A 20129-nucleotide genomic window follows, 5' to 3' on the forward strand; every position below is an offset into this window, starting at 1 on the left:
ATACAATACAATACAATACAATACAATACAATACAATACAATACAATACAATACAATACAATGCAAATAGTTTATTTACGTCTCACCATTAATATTACAATACATAACATAATACACGAATACATACAATAATATAAAATATTAATGCCATTCTAAAAAGAATTATGAGAGACGGGATTAAAAGATATATATGTATATATATTGAAAATCAATAATTATCAATATCACTGTACAGCTAGATTAAAAATTTTCCTTAAAATATTTATATTTACAGTTAAAAAAAGGAAAAAAAAAGTTTAACGATATAAAAATCGACGTCTTCTATCTTAAATAAATTTGCAGATTTTGGCACTATAAATAATAATACTATCACTGTTACTGGCTAGAACAATAGACAATTTATCCAGGTTGGAAAAATTTTAAAAGTTTGAGTGTTCTGAAAAAATAATTTTAAAAAGTTCATTTCGCAGATCATCGTACAACGGACACTCTAACAAGACATGTTCCTCAGTTTCAACAATGTTTTTACAAGTTTCGCAAGTCCGTTGTTGCACGGGTAGCCTCTCAAATCGACCAAAAAAAGTTTTAAAAGTTCTATATGTCCTCAACTTATTTCCACCGTTACCATTCCTTTAAGATACAGTTTTATTGAGATTGTTTGACCATTCATCGTACAATTGAGATAAAAGTTTGTCATACAGTACATTCTTAACCAAGGCTTTATCCACATTTTCGGTGTTATACAGGATCATCATGTCTGCTGATAAAAATTGTTGACGGATTCTATAGTTCCAGGTTTTACATTTACGTCCGTTCAAGCTACAAACTTCTGACCACTTAAAAATTTTGCAGTTAAGTCTATTACGGTCCATGTTTTTTAGCCTACACCACTGGTTACTGACACTGTTCCATTGTTTTATATTAGCTGGTATCCATCCCGAGTCACCGATTATCGCCGTGGTTGGTGTATATCGTCCAACACCCATGAAAAAGCGAATCGCTTTATTCTGAACCGCGTTTACACAGGAAAAGTTTTTATCTCCCCATACTGCTACTCCATAGCTGATAGTGCTCCAAACTGTTGAATCGTATAGTTTAGAAAATGTTCGAAACGGAAAACCTCCAAACGATTTATGTTTCGAAATTAAAAGTCCTATAGCTCTGTTGGCGGCAGCTGCAACATGTTTAGCCATGATCTGGTAGTCCAAATGTTCTGTTAATACGAGTCATAACTTTTTTCGAATCAGCACATAATATAAAGGATTGTCACTCTTGCATACAAATAGCACATACATACAATTAATTAACTGTGTATTCGTGCTCCACCTTCAATTAACATTCTAAATTATAAATATAACCAAAAGTTGTTAATCTATAGGATAGTGAAGACTAATGAAAGCTAACCCACTGTAAAATTATATCTTTAAAAATTTTTAAAACTTCCTCAGAAAAATGCTCGAGCCACTTGACTTTCATAGCATATAATTAACGTTTTTACACAATATTTTAATAAAGTAGTGAAAGATTATTTGTTTCTCAAAGTGTAAGACGTGATAAAAATCGTGTGCTTGCATCATCTTACCCAAATACAGATTTAATTAAGTCCTGAACATTTCGACATTTGTTTGTTTATTTCTAAAAATACCGGTTTGTAACAAATCACAAGTACATGTTAAGATCCGACTCAGGGGCCGTATGCATAAAACATCTTAACTTAGATTCCTTAAACTTAGATTTCACTAAGAATTTCCTTAGTTAAGTAAAATTCTTAAGTGGTATGCATAAACTTACTTAAGTCTTCACTTAACTAACTAAAGGAATACTTAAATCGGAACCTTTCTCTAATTACCGTATGATATATACTAGCTCATTACATGTACATATCCGTGTAAAAGTTTGTTATGATTATTTAAATTTGTTGATCAATGCATGCTTTTATTTTAAAGAGCTGGGATTAAATTGATATTGGTATACATGTATAAAACAATTCAATAGAACGTAACATAGTATAATGATGAACAATTGGCGCATATAAGACAACGCTTTTTAAGGTTGATGTTTTGACGGATGAGCATTGGAAGAAAATATTTCGGTAATCCAAGACTTTCCTCTTCTTAATCTTTAATCATCTTTTAATAGGTGTTATATTTTCTGGATACAACAATATGTTTTAAACTCTAACAATACATGATCAAGGTTTCAGTGATGTAGCACAAGACTAAGAGTAGCACTGTAAGCAAATCATTTTACAAAACAAATCATTATACACTTTTTTCAATAAAATGTTTACTAATAGTTCAGCTTATTATGCGCTGACATCTCCCTTTCCAGACCCCTTGCTTACATTTGCTTATGGTTTGAAAAAATCTATTTTGATGTGAAATTAACATTTTTATCACTTCCCTTTTACAACAAAAAAGGGGGAGGGTAGAAATTTTTTCCATGAATCCATATACAAACTAGGGCACTTTTCAAAAGTCCTACAATCTTTACTAAACCAAATTATTACAGTAAGTATTATTCTCAACATATTAACGTACTTAGCAATATGTTCGATACCGCAATATATCTCATTGAATATATATAAGGAAATATAAAAAGATAACTTGATACGAGTAAGCCGGGTATCATAAATAACTTGCATGATCTTATATAAATTTCGAATTCCATGGGGGTGTAGGAGTGTGGACTTCAGGGGCCGTATGCATAAAACATCTTAACTTAAGTATTCTTTAAACTTAGATTTCACTAAGAATTTCCTTAGTTAAGTCAAATTCTTAAATGGTATGCATAAACTTACTTAAGTATTCACTTAACTAAGGAATACTTAAATCGGAACCTTTCTCTAGTTACCGAATGATAAATATTAGCTCATCACATGTACTCATCCGTGTAAAAGTTTGTTATGATTATTTTAATTTATTGATCGATGCATGCTTTTATTTTAAAGAGCTGGGGTTAAATTGATATAGGCATGTAACACAATTCAATAGAACGTAACATAGTTTAATGATGAACAATTGGCGCATATAAGACAACGCTTTTTATGGTTGATGCTTTGACGGATGAGCATTGGTAATTCAAAACTTTCCTCTACTTAATCTTTAATTATCTTTCATGGGTGTAATATTTTCTGGAGACAACAATATGTTTTAAACTCTAACAAAACATGATCAAGGTTAAATCAGTGGCGTAGCACAAGACTGAGTACAGCATTGTAAGCATGCATGTGCTTACAAATAATTTTACAAAACACTTTTTTCCAATAAAATGTTCACTTATCGTTGAGCTTATTATGCGCTGCCATCTCCCTGTCCAGAACCCTTGCCTTCATTTGCTTATAGTTTAAAAAAATCTATTTTGATGTGAAATTAACATTTTTATCACTTCCCTTTTACAACAAAAAAAGGGGGAGGGTAGATTGTTTTCCAGAAATCAATATACAAACTAGGGTATATTTCAAAAGTCCTACAATCTTTACTAAAACAAATTATTACAGTAAGTATATTCTCCACATCTTAACGAACTTAGAAATATTTTCGAACCGCAATATATCTCTCTGAATATATAAGGTAATATGAAAAAATAATTTAAAACGAGTAAGGTAGCACAAATACCTAAAATAACCGACGAATTCCATGGGGACTTCTGACTGCCGTAACAGTGATTCAAAACAATCAACCTTATTGTTTTATACCCCCCCCCCCCCTTTTATGAAAGAAATCCACCTCTGGGTAGGTCTTAAAACTTTTCGATTTTGTCCCGGTAAGTGAACAAAAAATTAGGGTATGCCCTACATCTTTAGAATAAAACTGAATTGAAAGTTCAAATGATGCACCAACCCCATCCACCCGGCAAAACAGAAACCACCCCCACACATATATAAAGTGTGGTTTTTCATGCTCTCTTCATTCCTTGATTCGGTTTTTAACTAACGGTTAAAATTGATACCGCGCGGTATATTTAATAATTAAAAAAAAAAAAAACGTGCACGTACAAAGTAAACAAAAGAAAAAAAGTACCATGAATTACATGTGTGTAACACTCAGTACTTTTCGGTATACATAACATCGAGATTAGGAAATAGTATATATAACTACCCACTATCTCTTGATTTGTTAATTATACGTGATTCGAAGAAAATAACGATGATCTGTAATATTTACTTATTATTTAGCAATAAATAAACGAATAATTAGTTTATTACTGATATATATATTAATCAATCAAATTGTAGGTAACATAATAATGTTCTACCAAAAACGCAAACTTTCGACTAATTTTTAACTATTTTTGAAAATTTAAGGTAGCTCTATAGGTACCTTAGACTTAAGTGTTATCTTAGGCGTTTCCTTAGTATAAGGAGTTTTATGCATACCACTTAAGTTTTGTGGGCGTGACTTAAAACAACTAAGATTTTACTTAGGAAATACTTAGTTTAAGATTTTTTATGCATACCACTTAGATAAAAAGGGCGGAGTTTCCTTAACTTAAGTGTTTACTAAGGAAAATCTTAACTTAAGTAGCTTTATGCATACGGGCCCTGACTGCCGTAACAGTGGTTCCATAAACAATTAACTTTAATTATTGTTTAAACAAAATGAAGGTCCATGTCCACACCCCCCCCCCTTTTTATGAAAGAAAATCCACCCCTGGGTAGGTCTTAAAACTTTTTGATTTTGTCCCTGTAAAGTGAGAAAGAAAATAGGGTATACCCTACATCTTTAAAATAAAACTAAATTGAAAATTCAAATGACCCCCAATCCCCCCCCCCAAAAAAAAAAACCCCACAAACACATGATATAAAAAATGTGGCTTTGCATGCCCTCTCTTCATTCCTTAATTCTGTTTTAACTTACGGTTACAAATGATCCCCCAGAGGAAAAAAAATTAAAACGTGGACGTACAGATTAAACAAAAGAAAAATAGAACCATGAATTACATGAGTATAAAAACTGAGTACTTTGCGGTATACACACGAGATATGGGAAATTGTATATAACTACCCACTGTTATCTCTTGATTTGTTGATTATACGTGATTTGAAGAAAATTACGATGATCGTTAATATTTAGCAATACATGAACGAATAATTAGTATTTTATTACTGATATAGTTATTAATCAATTTAATTGTAGGTAACATATTAATGTTCTGCAAAAAACGCAGACTTTCGATTGATTTTTAACTATTTTTGAAAATTTAAGGAAGCTCTATAGGTACCTTAGACTTAAGTGTTATCTTAGGCGTTTCCTTAGTATAAGGAATTTTATGCATACCACTTAAGTTTTGTGGGCGTGACTTAAAACAACTAAGATTTTAAATAGGAAATACTTAGTTTAAGATTTTTTATGCATACCACTTAGATAAAAAGGGCGGAGTTTCCTTAACTTAAGTGTTTACTAAGGAAAATCTTAACTTAAGTAGCTTTATGCATACGGGCCCTGGTTCCCATTTGTAGAAGGTCTAAAATACGTGATTGTTTTTCATGCATATAAAATGAAAAGTTATGTTCTGAAAAGTTACCAAAACTTTATAATCTTTGAATAGATGCACGATGTCTGCCAAATTTCATCCTCCTGTATCATGTGTATGGATCAATGCTCACTATGCCGAAATAAGTTGTAGCTTACTATACATTATAAAAATAGAATGATATGTGAGTAAAAGTCATTGACAGCAACAAAACAATAACAACAAAAAAAACGACGCATTGTGTATCTTTCACTAACGTCTTTGTTTATATGCCATAAGTTTACAATAGAAAGAGTGGAAATGACACTTTTCGTAAAACGTTCCTATATTACTCGAACTTACAGAAAGATCAACTAAATTTCACGTACGTGGTAGTTGCCTAATTTTACAGTGTAATATGGCATTTGATTCAAATTAAGGCTGAAGTAACATAAATATGATAGTGTTTGTTATTTATTTATGTATTATACACAAATCAGTCTGATACACTCCTTCAATTTAACCCCTTGCCTAGAGATGGATAACGCATGAAGTGTCCGTGTTTGGTTATCAAAAGGAAAAATATATCAACATTGGAAGTGAAATAAAGGTAAATCATTTGATTGACTGATTCGATCCACGATTTTTTTTCATTCTTATTCCGGTAAAAATATCAGACTCAGATGCATTAAGCTAGCGAAAAATAACCCAGCGTACAATGAGAAAACGCACAAACCGGGTTACCCAATCATGCCTAAAATCCGAAGACCTACCATAACACGAAACGTCCTTTGAAATCTGATTACCATCATTTCCAGTAGGAAGACGAAGTGCAATTCAATTTTAACACAGATAAAGTTAATGAGTAATTCGTATATTAATACAACTTTTTTAAGCCAGGCATATATCAAATTCCTCTTAACTAATCCTTTCTCTTTTTAGAGTTCTCTGATTAAAGATGGGTGTGTTGCCTTTATAAAAATGAAACAATTAATAACAACATTTCTCAATACCATGAGGCAATATATTTATTCTCATAACCATTGCAGATACATAGGAACAGAGAGATTGCAAAATATGTACATGAATATGCATATATCTACAAAACATATATTTACAATACAATGCACTGCATGAATTTTATGTTAAAATCAATCCAGTATATCTTGTTAATCCTTCATAATTAATTCCATTTTCTATGTGCATACATTCAGTGTAATCTAGAGCTGGTAAACGCAGTGTATGATAAATATTTCTTGTTATGGAATACATTTTCTAACATTTATTTTCATATTTTTCAAGAAATTCACACTTGCATGTTTGTTGTATAATTATTGAGTGTGTATTTTTAGAATAGAAATCCAGATCAGGTCTGGGTTTCTAATACTAAAAAGGTGTTTCGGATATGGTATTGTAGACCTAGGCCTATTCTCATCAGGTATCCCTAGTCTGTATGCTTCCTTTCTTGTAATATGTAAAATAGTTCAAGTTTGATTTCTCTGATTCGGATACGACACCTGTGTAAAAGTTCTAATTCGTTTCTTTTTTTTTCTACCTTGAAGTCTTCTGTTTTTGTTTTGTTATTTATTTCCCTTTTTATTTTAGCTACAAGTCATAAAAAGATGAACTTTTTTATTGAAGTCTTTCAGGTTATGGCAAGATCTTATAATGCGAATAATTTCTGCAGTAATGAATCCTATGAATACTGATGTAGGGTTGATTGATGTTCGTTCCAGTTTTTGGAAATTATCAGTCGTTTTTTTATATAGTTTGATGTCTGAAATTTGTTTTTTTCCCATCGTTCACCTTTGAAGACAGTTATGTCTAGAGACTGTATATTGTGCGATGATATCTCATGTGTAAATCAAATTAATGGGTGTATAGTATAAGCGATGTCGACGAAAACCAAAAGATTCTTCTTACTGGAATAAAATAGGACAAAGTCCCGATTGAATGATGAATGAGTGATATTGATTTGTACGGTAATAGTTCAAGTATTTTTGAAATTATTTCAAACATTCTAATATCAGCTAAACTAGGACTCATTTGGTTTCCCATAGGAATCCCACATCTTGTTTTAATACTCGAATTTGAATATTATATCATTCAATTCAAATTCACTATTTGTTTGCACGTACTTGAAAAGTTCGAGAATTTTATTCTTAGGTAGAAGAGGTATATAAAATCTTATTTCAAGCATTTTTAAGCAGGCTCTATCGATCGCTTCGATTATTTTTTTGTGTGTGAGTGAATTGTACATATTCGAAATATCAAAACTTCGTAGTTGAATATTTTTCGGTACTTTTACATTCTCCATTTTGTTGATAAAAGTGGTCGCGTCCAAAGTTTACTTACAACTGGTTAAAAAAATAGACTATAAATTGACCAATTCTTTCAACAGTGCTTTTGTTTAACGATACAATTGGTCTACCAGGGATTTGAACTTCATTTTAGTATTCACTGTTTGCTTTAAATTTTTCTCGATCAATTTGATTTAATTTATGTGTCTTTGGTAGTATATATAATCTTCCTAGTCTCTTATTTTCGTATCTTGTTAAATACTCATATGAAGTGTTGTCAAGGTAATTGTTATCATTTAACCTTTTCAGCATCCTATTTATAGTTTCTGAAATTTCATCTGTATGGCACTCCTGGATTTGTTCATAATGTATGTGGTTATAAAGTATACATTATTTTTGTAACCATTGCCTATTTAATTTATGATTGCTAAATATCAAGAATTTAATTGTAATACAATTATATTTGTTCGCTAAATTGTTCAAAGCTATTCTTTCCTTTCACATACGTTGTCTCTTATTTTGTTCATTTTTAACTTGCTGAGTTCCAGTTTTGTTGCAAATACATAAAATGCTAATTTACAAACCGAATTTTAAGGTAGAAAATCTACTTTTATATAATATTTTACTGAATATTTGATGATGTTATTTCGTCATGTTCCCGATTAACAACTGTTGGTCTATCCCTCGATCTATCCTGACTTATTACATCAGGAGTTACACAATCAACACTTATTCACCCAATAGGTAGTTTTTTTTCGATGGAAGAGTTTCTTATTAGATATTTCAATTTCATAGCATCAAAAAATGTAATTCTTACCAAAGTTTATCAGAACATCAACGTTGTTATCGCTAAACTGCACACACAAGTTTTCTAGTGGAGTGACAGATCAAGAAAAAGGTTCTTACTTAAATGACCGGCCGCCGCATACCTGCATGCTGATAAATATTTTTTTTGCAAAGCCAATACCTTAAGCTAACTTTTTTTCCAGGTTGTAGACATTTCATGCGGTGCAGGTTTTTTTTATAAATAGAAAGAAAAAAGACATTTGGACTTTTTTTTTCAAATTTCAAGATGTGAAAAAAATTGAATTTGTTACTTTTTTTTTGTCTTTTGACATATGATTTTGCATTTTATACAGAGTTTAATTGTTTATTCATAATTCAAAACTAGAATTCCTTATTTTTGTTTTAAAATTTTGTCCATTTTCACTCAGTTTAGGGAAAGCACACCCTGTTTTATTTTAACGATGTGGTTTCAACATTTGTAAATTTAGATTACATTGATAATTTCAAATTTTTTCGAATTAAAATGTTTTAAACTACCTATTGTAAAGTTATGAAGCCATTCGAAGTCAGTATTTCTTATAGATTAACTTTACATTGAGGATTTTAAAATTTGCATTATAGTTCATTGAATATGATATGGACCTACTCGTTATTCTGATGCTCATTTAAATATTGTAGTAATGTATCTAATCTTCTTGTCGACAAACTGCGAAAAGTCCTGGCAATAACAGAATGCATATTTGCTTTAAACATAAACCTGTTAACCCCATTTTATCTTGCTTTGGCATTACAATTACACCATGAGTTTGGCTCTAATTTTTTTTATTGAAAATCCAAACTCTCATGGTTTTTGTGCATCCTATTCTGAAGTATGTAGATATCGGACTAGTTAAGCAAATTTGGAGATAGACAGAATCCAAGACATGTCCTATGTACCCAATGGTATTGTTGTATTTAGAAAAGGTGGTCGTATTATACAGAAGGTAGCAGAACATATTGACTTAAATGCTGAAACAATCGATGGTAAAAATACATTTCACTCTATGGCTAGAGTTGTATTTCAGTATCAAAACGAATTTTCAAACGATTAAACTAGAAAGATCTTTAACGTTGAATGATTCGAATACCAATCTTATGGGATGTTTACCTTTCGACAAGCCAACAGAACGGTATGGACCTCCTCGTTATTCTAATGTGTATTGGAAGATTGTGTCTTGTTTCATCGAAAACCGAGATATATCTGTCCTGTCTTTGGTATTTCTGCGACTTCTGTCGAGACAAAACTTAGATTTGATTCCATTTTCTGCAGAAAGTACTGAACAAATTGTTTCATTTTGGACCGGTTCTTACCAAAGGCTGAATCTGAAATTTCGTCTGTAGCCTATGCTCCGTTTATAGATTATAGATGCCAAGCCTCGACATGGTAATAGTATTTACAACTATGTTTAGAGATGCCAAAACGTGCTGTTCAACAATATGCTGTGGAAACATTTGACATTTTTAATTGTATGCTGTTTTCCAAATGTAAAATGGTCTATTCCAGACGTGTTCGAGGATGAACTTAGGTATATGAGGCTAGCTCTCATTGCTCTTTTGATTAATTTAAAAGCATTATTCAATTGGTTTTAAGATGAAATCGTTAATTAACATTGAACCAAATGAATGTCAAAGTTCATTTGCTGAAACACCTAAAAGCGCTGAAGGAACTGCACATTTATTTTCCTAATTCTAAAGAACCATGTTGCCATTGTTTGAAGAATTCAGAATAAACTCATGTAAACTATCACTAACCTTTGCATTTTGGGATATGTTTCTTCGTGCAGTTGATATATTGCTATAGAACATTAGGGTCGAACGGGATGGGTAGTGGCTTTTACATTTGAAAATAGTAGCTACAATGTTGCGATGCTATTTCATTACTAATCGGACGAACTATACTAGGTGGACACCAGCCTACACAGTGGATATGTTGAATCTGTCTGAAACGGTAAAATCTGTCTTTATGTCAGGTGAGATTTCAATCAGACATAAACATGGAGCCTTAAATAGTATCTAAAGTGATATGCCTACAGAGAAAACTATTATTAAAGATTCTAAAGGTTGTAGAGCATCATAGGACTGACAAGGAAAAAAACGCTTTACTTCGATGGATGCTTACAATACACATCCTTGCGCGTTTTAGTTCTAATAAGAGATCAAGATCCGGATTAGCCACAGATGCAGAAATTGAATTTGAAGAAAACAAGCAAACGACAATGATACGAGACAAGAAGAATGTCTCTGATTTGATAGGTATATGCATTCAAAAATGACCGATCCATTTAACGTTGCCGATCATCCTAAGCCATTGATAGATACTAGTATTTCTACAGAAATAAAAGCCCCAATAATTGTTCATGATTCTCTTCTTAAATCTCTTGAACGTGGCAACCAGATGGTTAAATGTTTTGTGGAAGGCTGCTCTACTGAGTCTGAAACACACGTCTTCTACAGTCCTATGTCTAGGTCTGCACTCAATACTTTCGATGATACGACCAAGACCTTAAAACTCAAGTGTAAATCAGGTGACTTTGTTAAGGCACATATAAACCCAGTAAAAATAGTTCTTTGTGCTTTAGTTCTTGCTAATGTTCGTGAGAATGAGACTGTAGTAAGGATATTGGCATATCCTATTGGTCCCATGCCGTGAGCTCTGTTCCATGATGATGATACCATGTGGAAATGTTGTAAATGTGATATAATTCATCTCCTTGAAGAAGAAATTTGCTCTTCTTTCAATCTTCCAAGTTATGATAATATTTATCAAAGGTACCAGGCTTATAACTTGATACGCCAGACGTGCGTTTCGTCTACATAAGACTCATCAGTGACGCTCAGATCAAAATAGTTAGAAAGCCAATTGAAACAAGTATAAAGTTGAAGAGCATTAAAGACAAAAATTCCAAAAACGTTGTGCCAAATCCGATAAGTTTTTAAACGTGAGATTAGGAATCGCCGTTAACATTGGAAGTGCATCCATTGTATGATCCGAAAAGGAAAGTTCAGATATCTTCATGATGATCTAAACAAGCTAAGGTCGGAGTTTGTCGCCACAAAGGATGCCAGTCTTGTGAAAATTCCCTCATATGAAAACATGTTTTACAGCACATCCCATGTGCAATGCTTCAAACGCAAGTTTGGATAAACTCACATATTGCTAAACCAGTGACTGATCATTCTTTGCAAAGACTCTGGCTGGTAAGAGGATAAAAACGATTTGCTCTCGGTTTTCCTTGAGAGACCGATGTCAGTAGATTTCCTTCAAGACCTTGTTTGTACGTATACGGACAAGGGAAAACAGATTGCAATAACAACTGTGTATTCAACCAAAAGAAATCCGCGTATACCAATATTTGTTTATGTGAAGGGTCTGACTGTTGTAGACATTATTTAACTCACCGCGCAATATTGGAAGAAGACGTCGATGAAAACGATGATTAATGTCAGGTTTTCGAAAGTTGCCATACACTTTGTTTGTTCAAATACCCCATACAACCACTGTTTCTAAGAGGTCCATATGTGCTTTTGTAAGGCAAAGGCACATAAAACCTAAAACGTTCATAGAGCTAGAATATAAGCTGAAACTTTAGTCCATCATTAAACTCATTTGATTTATTTGCCTTGTGAAATATTTGTGACTGGCAACAAATATACATCAAAGCAAAAACCAAATTGACTTCGATTCTTTTTATAATGCCGTAAAATTGAGAAATATATCTTTAGAAGAACATGCGACTAAAAAAAATGAGATTCGATAGTTCCTTCTTTTTTTTTTTGCTAGTCTGAATTCCCTTTAAAATGTGCATCTGGTGGTCTCTTATTTTCAAATTAAGTTAAAAATGAAGTGTCACAGTTTATTTCATTTTGAATTTTTACTTTAGTAACTATTCAGATATTTTTTGGAGACTTTTTATAACCTCTTGTGAAATAAATTGACAATAGTGAAAAACTCAATCACTAACCTTTGACCTTATTTTTAAAAAAATGCACCATATTTCAATTCTACGACCAGGCAAAAATTAAAGAATAAACATTTCTCTTTCCAAAAAGTCATAATTTAGCCTGAAGGTAGGGTAGTCCACTAAAGTTGAAAATTGTTTGCCTGGTCACTCCACTATTCAGCAGATGGGTAGTGCTTTTACTTTTTAGTTGTAAATGGCATTCTAAATAATGAACAAATCAAAATAGTGTTTAGTTTTATGAGCAGTCGACAAACGGGAACTTCACAAACTTCTGTCAAACACGAATGTGTACACTTGTAACAACCCGATAACCTCTCTTATGCCCCTTCACATTCAATGATTTTTCGAACAAGTCCTTGGATCGCCAATTCGTAGTCTATCGTAAAAATACGTAAGTATCGTAAACCGTACGTAAACCGCTAGCAACGCGTAACTCACTGTAAACTGCTTTCTCAAAGCCGTTAATGAGAAGTAACATATTTTATTACAATTTGCTACGGTTAGTTTAAGATTTATTTGCGGATTGTTTACGGATTATTACGCGTGGTTACGTGTTTTTTATGATTGCAGTTGGGTCGTGCTAACATGGCTTCATGGTTTGTTTCGAGTTATTATGAACAATTTACGTGTAGTTACTAATAAGTGTCTTCTTATTCGTGGTTCGAAATATTCTAGCCACGGTCACAAAGGATGTATTTCAACAATGTAAATAATTTTAAGTAATTCAAGAAATATTTTGCCTGCAATTTTTAAGTTTTTTGCAAAAATTGTAAAATTACTGTGTAAATTTAATTCTGTCTACAGATTTCAGACGCTCTGTTTCAACGTCTTAATCTAAATAATATTTCTATAAGCTGAGTTATAACTTTATATGATAAAATCACCAAAGTTGGTAAAGTGAAAGAATGTTTCAGTTGATGACTTTTCTTATGTGTAGTCAATTTGGAACACATGACTTCAAAAGAAGTTATAGTCCAAATTTTTAAATCTTTTTGAAAAGGAAATATGCATGCACAACTAATATGGAACTGTAGTACTGAAATATTTTCCTAGTTTTTACACTTATTCTTTTATAAGCGATCTTGAATGACATTAATATGATTTTTTTACAAACTTAAAAGCATTTAATTTGATGCATATGTATGACATACATTTGGTTTTTGTCCCAAGTTTCCCTAAAAGAAAAGAATATATAAGTTGGAAAGAAAAATACCGAACTCTAAGGAAAATTCTAAATGGAATCTGTCTCTTATCAAATGACAAAATCAAATGCTCAAACACATCAAACGAATGAATAACAACTGCAATTTTCTGTCTTGGTATCGGCATAATAGTGACAAAAATGAAATAAATAAATGGGCAAATGCATCTAAGATCAAATTTGCCTAAAGGAGTCCGAACCACATACATTATGGATGATGATATTTATCGTGTTTTATTCTTTCTTGGAAATTAAAAACAACGTAGACCAAAACATTGTAGTCACACCAAGACAAAATACCCAATAGATATCTTATTAATGTAATAATACCCTTAATATATATATTTAAAAGTTTTGAGTTTTTGAAATAAAGAGGTTTAGAATGTAGAATTTTTAAATGAAGACCTATATTCAAATGTGAAAACCTCCAATAGTCTTTGTGTTGAATTCTGACATGAAAACTTGACAATATGCCAGTTAAATGTTTATTTATAATTCGACTTTCAAAACATTTCGAAATATCAATTCCATCTAAGGACTTGAGTTTCCTTAACTTACAATGTTGCCATTCCCTCGGAAAAAGTAATCGTAAATGATTTTGACTGTTCTGTTTCTGTTCAGGAGGTTATTCCAGGACCAAGGGTCTTATATATTTAATCTAAACGTGTATATCAACGATCACTTGAGCTCTTCTGCCTCGGGTTTACTGTAAACCGGATGTCTAGCGTACCATCTGACTTGAGCCGGAGAATTGGTACTTGTGTGATTTTATATAAACTTATATGTAAATCATGATATTGAACTGAACTAAGGTAGCTCAATTTTGACTCTAAAGAAGTAGGTCCGGTAAGGGCCGATTTTGGCCTCAAATATCAGGTTCATCTGATGAACGATTTTGGACACTTTTTAAATACTTAAGTGTCTATTTCAGTTGATTCAATACGTTTATGTGAAAGATTTTAACTGATGTTGTCATTACAAACGCTCAGATTGAAGCTTAAATATGAGAAATCTATCAAATATGCCAAAAATTTCACTTTTCAGGTATTTTTTGTCAAAAATGAAAGTGGCTGCATCCGTGTTCATCCTCAACCTTTATATATGTTATGTAATATCATCAAATACAACTCACATTTCAATATTAAGAATGAACACAAAAGCGGCCACTTTCATTTAAGACGGAAACCGTCTAAAATATAACTTGAATGCTAAAATTGTTGAGATTTCAGTAATTTAGCATGACTTAATGATGCTAGTACCCGATATATGTGCAATGTATTCAAAAACAGCCCACATTTATGTAGCAGAAGCATTCTACTTTCTAATAGATAACTAAAAGTTTACATTTTAACAATTTTGTAAAACTGCTTTATTTTGAGGCCGAACAGGGGTCTTACTGGACCTACTCCTTTCATAGAATATAAATTATGCAATTATATTAAAATTAAGGAAATTCCTCTTGTTACTTGACATGGACGCTTTTATTGCTTTTTTGTCTCTCTTAATTTTGATGCTGTTTGGCTTTCTATTGGCTCACATAACTTACTCGTCTGATAAGATGAGCCCTTTCCAACTTATTTTTTTAAGGTTTTTGTGTTGTACTGCTACACCACTGTCCCAGTTTAGGGGTCGGCGCCTTCAAACGAGTTTTATATCGACATTGTTTGTACATTTATCATGCCGTTGATTTTTTTTCCGAGCGAACTGTTTAACAGTTGTTCGGGGTCTTTTATAGCTTGTTGAAAGCCTTACGGTGACCTATATTTCCAAACCTTCTACGTCATTTTGTCTCTGGAGGAGAGTTGTCTAATTAGCAATCACACCTTATCTTCTTACTCTTTTACTAATTAAAGAAATACTTAAAGCGGGTTCTGCCTTCGTAATTGTTAACAATGAATTGTATTATAACTCAACTTAAGGCCTCGAGTGTACCACAAGATGAGAAGTTTATTATATGGTTCATGAGTTATATTATTATTTTATCATCTAGAGAACTAGTCTCTTCTCTAAGACAACGGTATTCTGTGATGAATTTTGATTCTAAGGTCCTTTTCTGACGATGTTCTTTATGTTGGAAGTTTGCCACTTACATCATTTAGTGTTAGTAAATATGTACCTAATGAACTCTTGTCATGTACATTGAAATTAGTAAGATCACTTTATACTGCAACTTCTTTCAGAAACTCATATCATGAGCACTGAAATCGGAAAAATCCCCTCATACTGCCACTTCTTTAAGGAATAATTGTCAGGAGGCCTCAAATCGGTACTATCTATTTATGCTGCAAATCCCTTTAGTAATATAAAAGTGTATTCCTAATTTTAGCCAGCAACACATGCTATGAACAGTGAAATTAATATCATCCGTTTAAACTGCAACTTCTTTCATACAGTAACACATGTCATGAGCCTTATATCGGTAATATATGTTAATAACACAACTCCCTACATGCAGAAACACATTCGTGCACGCTCAATGAAGTTATATCTTTTTAAATCGCAACTTCCTCCATACAGAAACACATGATAGACTTTCCGTTTTGAGTTTTCTTCAGAGTTCTTGTGATTAAACTTTTTAGATGTCACTTCAATATAACAAAATATAGAAATGTATAACAGAGTAAGAGACACATAACAATAATTCTGAAATTCTGAAAGCATTGATACATTTAGGTATCTTTGAATATTACCCATCTAATTTGATTTATTGCTAAAAACATAGGAAAAGAGGCATAACTCTAACATACAAGATACAAACAAGATACACGAACAGAGCTTATTGCTTACATAACTTCTATATGGGAAATATGGTCCACGATTGGCAAATATTAATATGCTCATGACAATCACAAATTCGGAAATAATATTATTTTTTTAAATATTTATATGACAATTGTAGCAAAAATTAAATATAAATGGATGGATTGGTTTTTACCGTCAAGCTCGAAATTTAACATGCAAACCAATAATATGTTGGTATCATTAAATCGCACATAGTAACAGTCCATGTGAAGAAATATAACCCTAGTACACGGATACACAATTCTGCCACCGAGCCGAACGGTCTTCCATCTTACTCATAAAAGTAGCAAACATTAGAATAATTATAAACTATCTCAGTAAAAAATAAATTTCGGAAAAAAATCACCTTTGGAATCTGCGTATGATGAACACAGCTATTGGTTCACTTCTACAAGTCGGGTTCACTTCATCGATATCCCTGAGAGAACACTATCACATTAAATGTTCGATAATATTTTCACTTCAAACAGCCAACAACAAGAAATGGCCAAATAACAAATATGTTTTACGTTTTCAGAACTATAAAGAAATCCTATTACAAATGTTTGATTGTAATAGTCGCAATGACTTCCGTCTATAGGACGCAACAATGAAAATCAATTAGATTTTCGGTTATAACTTAGTATTTCAATCGTAGAAGAAGTATTTCAAAATGAGCAAAAGATTATATACTTTCTCTATCGAATATCCTGTTACCATTATGATTTCGTATTTCGCAAACATTTGTATGAATTCTTTGCTGGACATATCTTGTTTGTCAGTATAGCTGTCTTTGGTTGCTTTTTAAAAGTCTTGTTCTTGTATAGGCATGTCTTAAGATTTATTTTCACTATGAATATAATTGATCTGTATCCTTAACCTTAATTTTACCAAGAAAGGATCAATGACACTTTTTTTAATTTCTCTAACTTTAATCCAAATGATATTTGTCGTTATTGTTATGGTAAAGCGGATAAAATTACTGTTAACAAAACTTTGAAATGTTCGAAAAACAAATGATTTTCTATCCAAGGAATAGAATACCTGCATGCTGTATTTGGCAAACTCTTTCAGCTTTTTCCTCCAATGAGCGCCAACTTTGTACTTTACTTTTTTATTCGTGCTTCAACGTTGAGTCTTTTGTAGACCAAACAAAATTACAAGCCCGGTATCTTTGTTGAGTTTTTCTGTATATTATTTTATGAATACGTACAATTACAAATGATTTTCGTTGTGTCCTAGTATGAACGTTGGAATATCAAATTTCCTTAAAGTTTCAAGTAAATGATAGTTTTTACTCCATTAATAGCTATTTTTGGGGAGATATTTTGTTGAAAAAATGTAATGAGACATGACAGATAACTTGTCGATTTTGTCTCGACTGCTCTATTTTAACTTTATTATACTTTTTTGACAAACATTATAAAACATAACAAAAATCTAAGTTCAGCAAATAGTAAAAGAAAAGAGGGACGAAAGATACCAAAGGGACAGTCAAACTCATAAATCTAAAACAAACTGACAACGCCATGGCTAAAAATGAAAAAGACAAACAGAAAAACAATAGTACACACGACACAACATAGAAAACTAAAGAATAAACAACACGAACCCCACCAAAAACTAGGGGTGATCTCAGGTGCTCCGGAAGGGTAAGCAGATCCTGCTCCACATGTGGCACCCGTCGTGTTGCTTATGTGATTACAAATCCGGTAAATAGTCTAATTCGGTAGGTCATATTCATGAAAGGGAAGGGGATTGTAGCTACGACGTAAGGAACATATCCGATATCATTTGTGAAACGGTTATTCCATAACGGTCAACCAACTCGTGATGGCGTCCGTAAAATTTACGAAGGGATGATTTCAACTTCACCATTTGGAACTCTTGGTTTAATAGCTTCCTTGTGAGCAGCAAACCTCTATCAAGAAAATCATGATAGGAAATGCAAGCACGGGAATATCGTATCAATTGGGAGATATATACCCCGTATGCAGGTGCTGCTGGAATGTTGCTACTTAGAAATGGAAAGTTCACAATTGGAAAGCTGAAATCATCCCTTTTGTCGTAAAGTTTTGTTTTCAACCGACCCTCATTGTCAATTTCTAGATGTAAGTCAAGATATGAAGCCGACTTAACTGTATCTGTAGTATCCTTTATCTCTAGTTCGATTGGATAGATGCGTTCCACATAGTCACCAAATTTTGATTTTTTTAGTGAAAGAACATCATCTATATAGCGGAAATTAGAGTTAAAGTAAGTCTTTAACAATTTTGTTGAATTGTAAATACCTGTGAGAAGAGGCGTAACTCTAGCTTTAAATGTAGAAAAAAATAACTCTTTCGCATAGAAAACTCCCAAATCAATGAAAGAGATATCGCAAATCATTATTATAAGGTGTCCTTAAATTCACTCCATAAGAACTACCGAACTTATTGTTACACACAAAATACGCGATAGTGGAGGAAATAAGTTTGTTGCACTATTTAGTGTTCTGTTGTTTCGTTGTTTTCCTCTTATAGGCGATGTGTTTTCTTGGGTTTTAGTTTGTAACGCCGATTTGTTATCTCTCAATCAAATTATGACTTTTTAGCAGCGGTATACTTCTGTTGTCTTTCTTTACACATTCATTACCAGTGCAATATTTGAAACATGTACGAAGAAAACATAAGACAAAATTGGCTATGGGGTACATTTATATTCGCAGTTTTCAAATATAGAACATTTGAGGCTTCTAAAGCGTCATCCTTCAAAGATCACAAGCACATAAACTAGATAATTATACTAAACTTATAGCATAAATCATCCGACATTACGAGCAGGTAGATCTTTATCATAGGTGTACTATATAAAATTTATTTTGCGTCATTATTATTAATATATTAAAAATCCGTACATGTGTACAAAAGAGGGACGACAGATACCAGAGGGGGAGTCAAACTCATAGAAAGAAAATAAACTGACAACGCCATGGCTAAAAATAAAAAGACAACCAGACAAATAATAGCACAAAAGACACAAAATAGAAAACTAAAGACTAAGCAACACGAACCCACCAAAAGCTTGGGGTGATCTCAGGTGCTTCGGAAGGGTAAGCAGATCCTGCTCCACATGTGGCACCTGTCGTGTTGCTTATGTTATTATAAATCCGGTAAATAGTCTTATTCGGTAGGTCACATTTGTGAAAAGAGAAAGGGTGTTTTAGTTACAACTGATTAGAAAAATACAATAAACCACAAAATTTGAACACTTTTAAAAATCTCACAAAAGTCCTTTTCTCATAGAAAAGCTTTTGTATTTTCACAGAACAGGAATTCACCCGTGAAACTAGGGAAAATGCTTTGCCTCGTTTTAAATCAAACTGGAGAAAAAAATGCTTAAAGACTTAAAAACTAAAAAGAAATGAATCAACTTATAGAAATAGAATAATAGAGGTGGGGTGTGAAGTACAATACAACAGGAAAGTTTGCATATTCTTGATTATTTATATTGTTTTGAATTCTGTTTTAAATCACGACAGCGGGTTATACTTTCGTCATCCAAAAACAGTTTCAATTGTTTTACAATACTTTTTTTGGTTGATTCTCCGATATACTATTAACTATA

General features: G+C 32.3%; 1 protein-coding gene across 1 annotated transcript in view; it reads right to left on the reverse strand.

The window, feature by feature from the left end:
• Window positions 1-20129, reverse strand: part of LOC139517562 (1-deoxyxylulose-5-phosphate synthase YajO-like) — a 59517-nt gene that overhangs the window by 15175 nt on the left and 24213 nt on the right. The gene's annotated exons all lie outside the window — the stretch shown is intronic.

Source organism: Mytilus edulis, chromosome 3 (assembly GCF_963676685.1).
Source record: "Mytilus edulis chromosome 3, xbMytEdul2.2, whole genome shotgun sequence".
Taxonomy (NCBI): domain Eukaryota; kingdom Metazoa; phylum Mollusca; class Bivalvia; order Mytilida; family Mytilidae; genus Mytilus; species Mytilus edulis.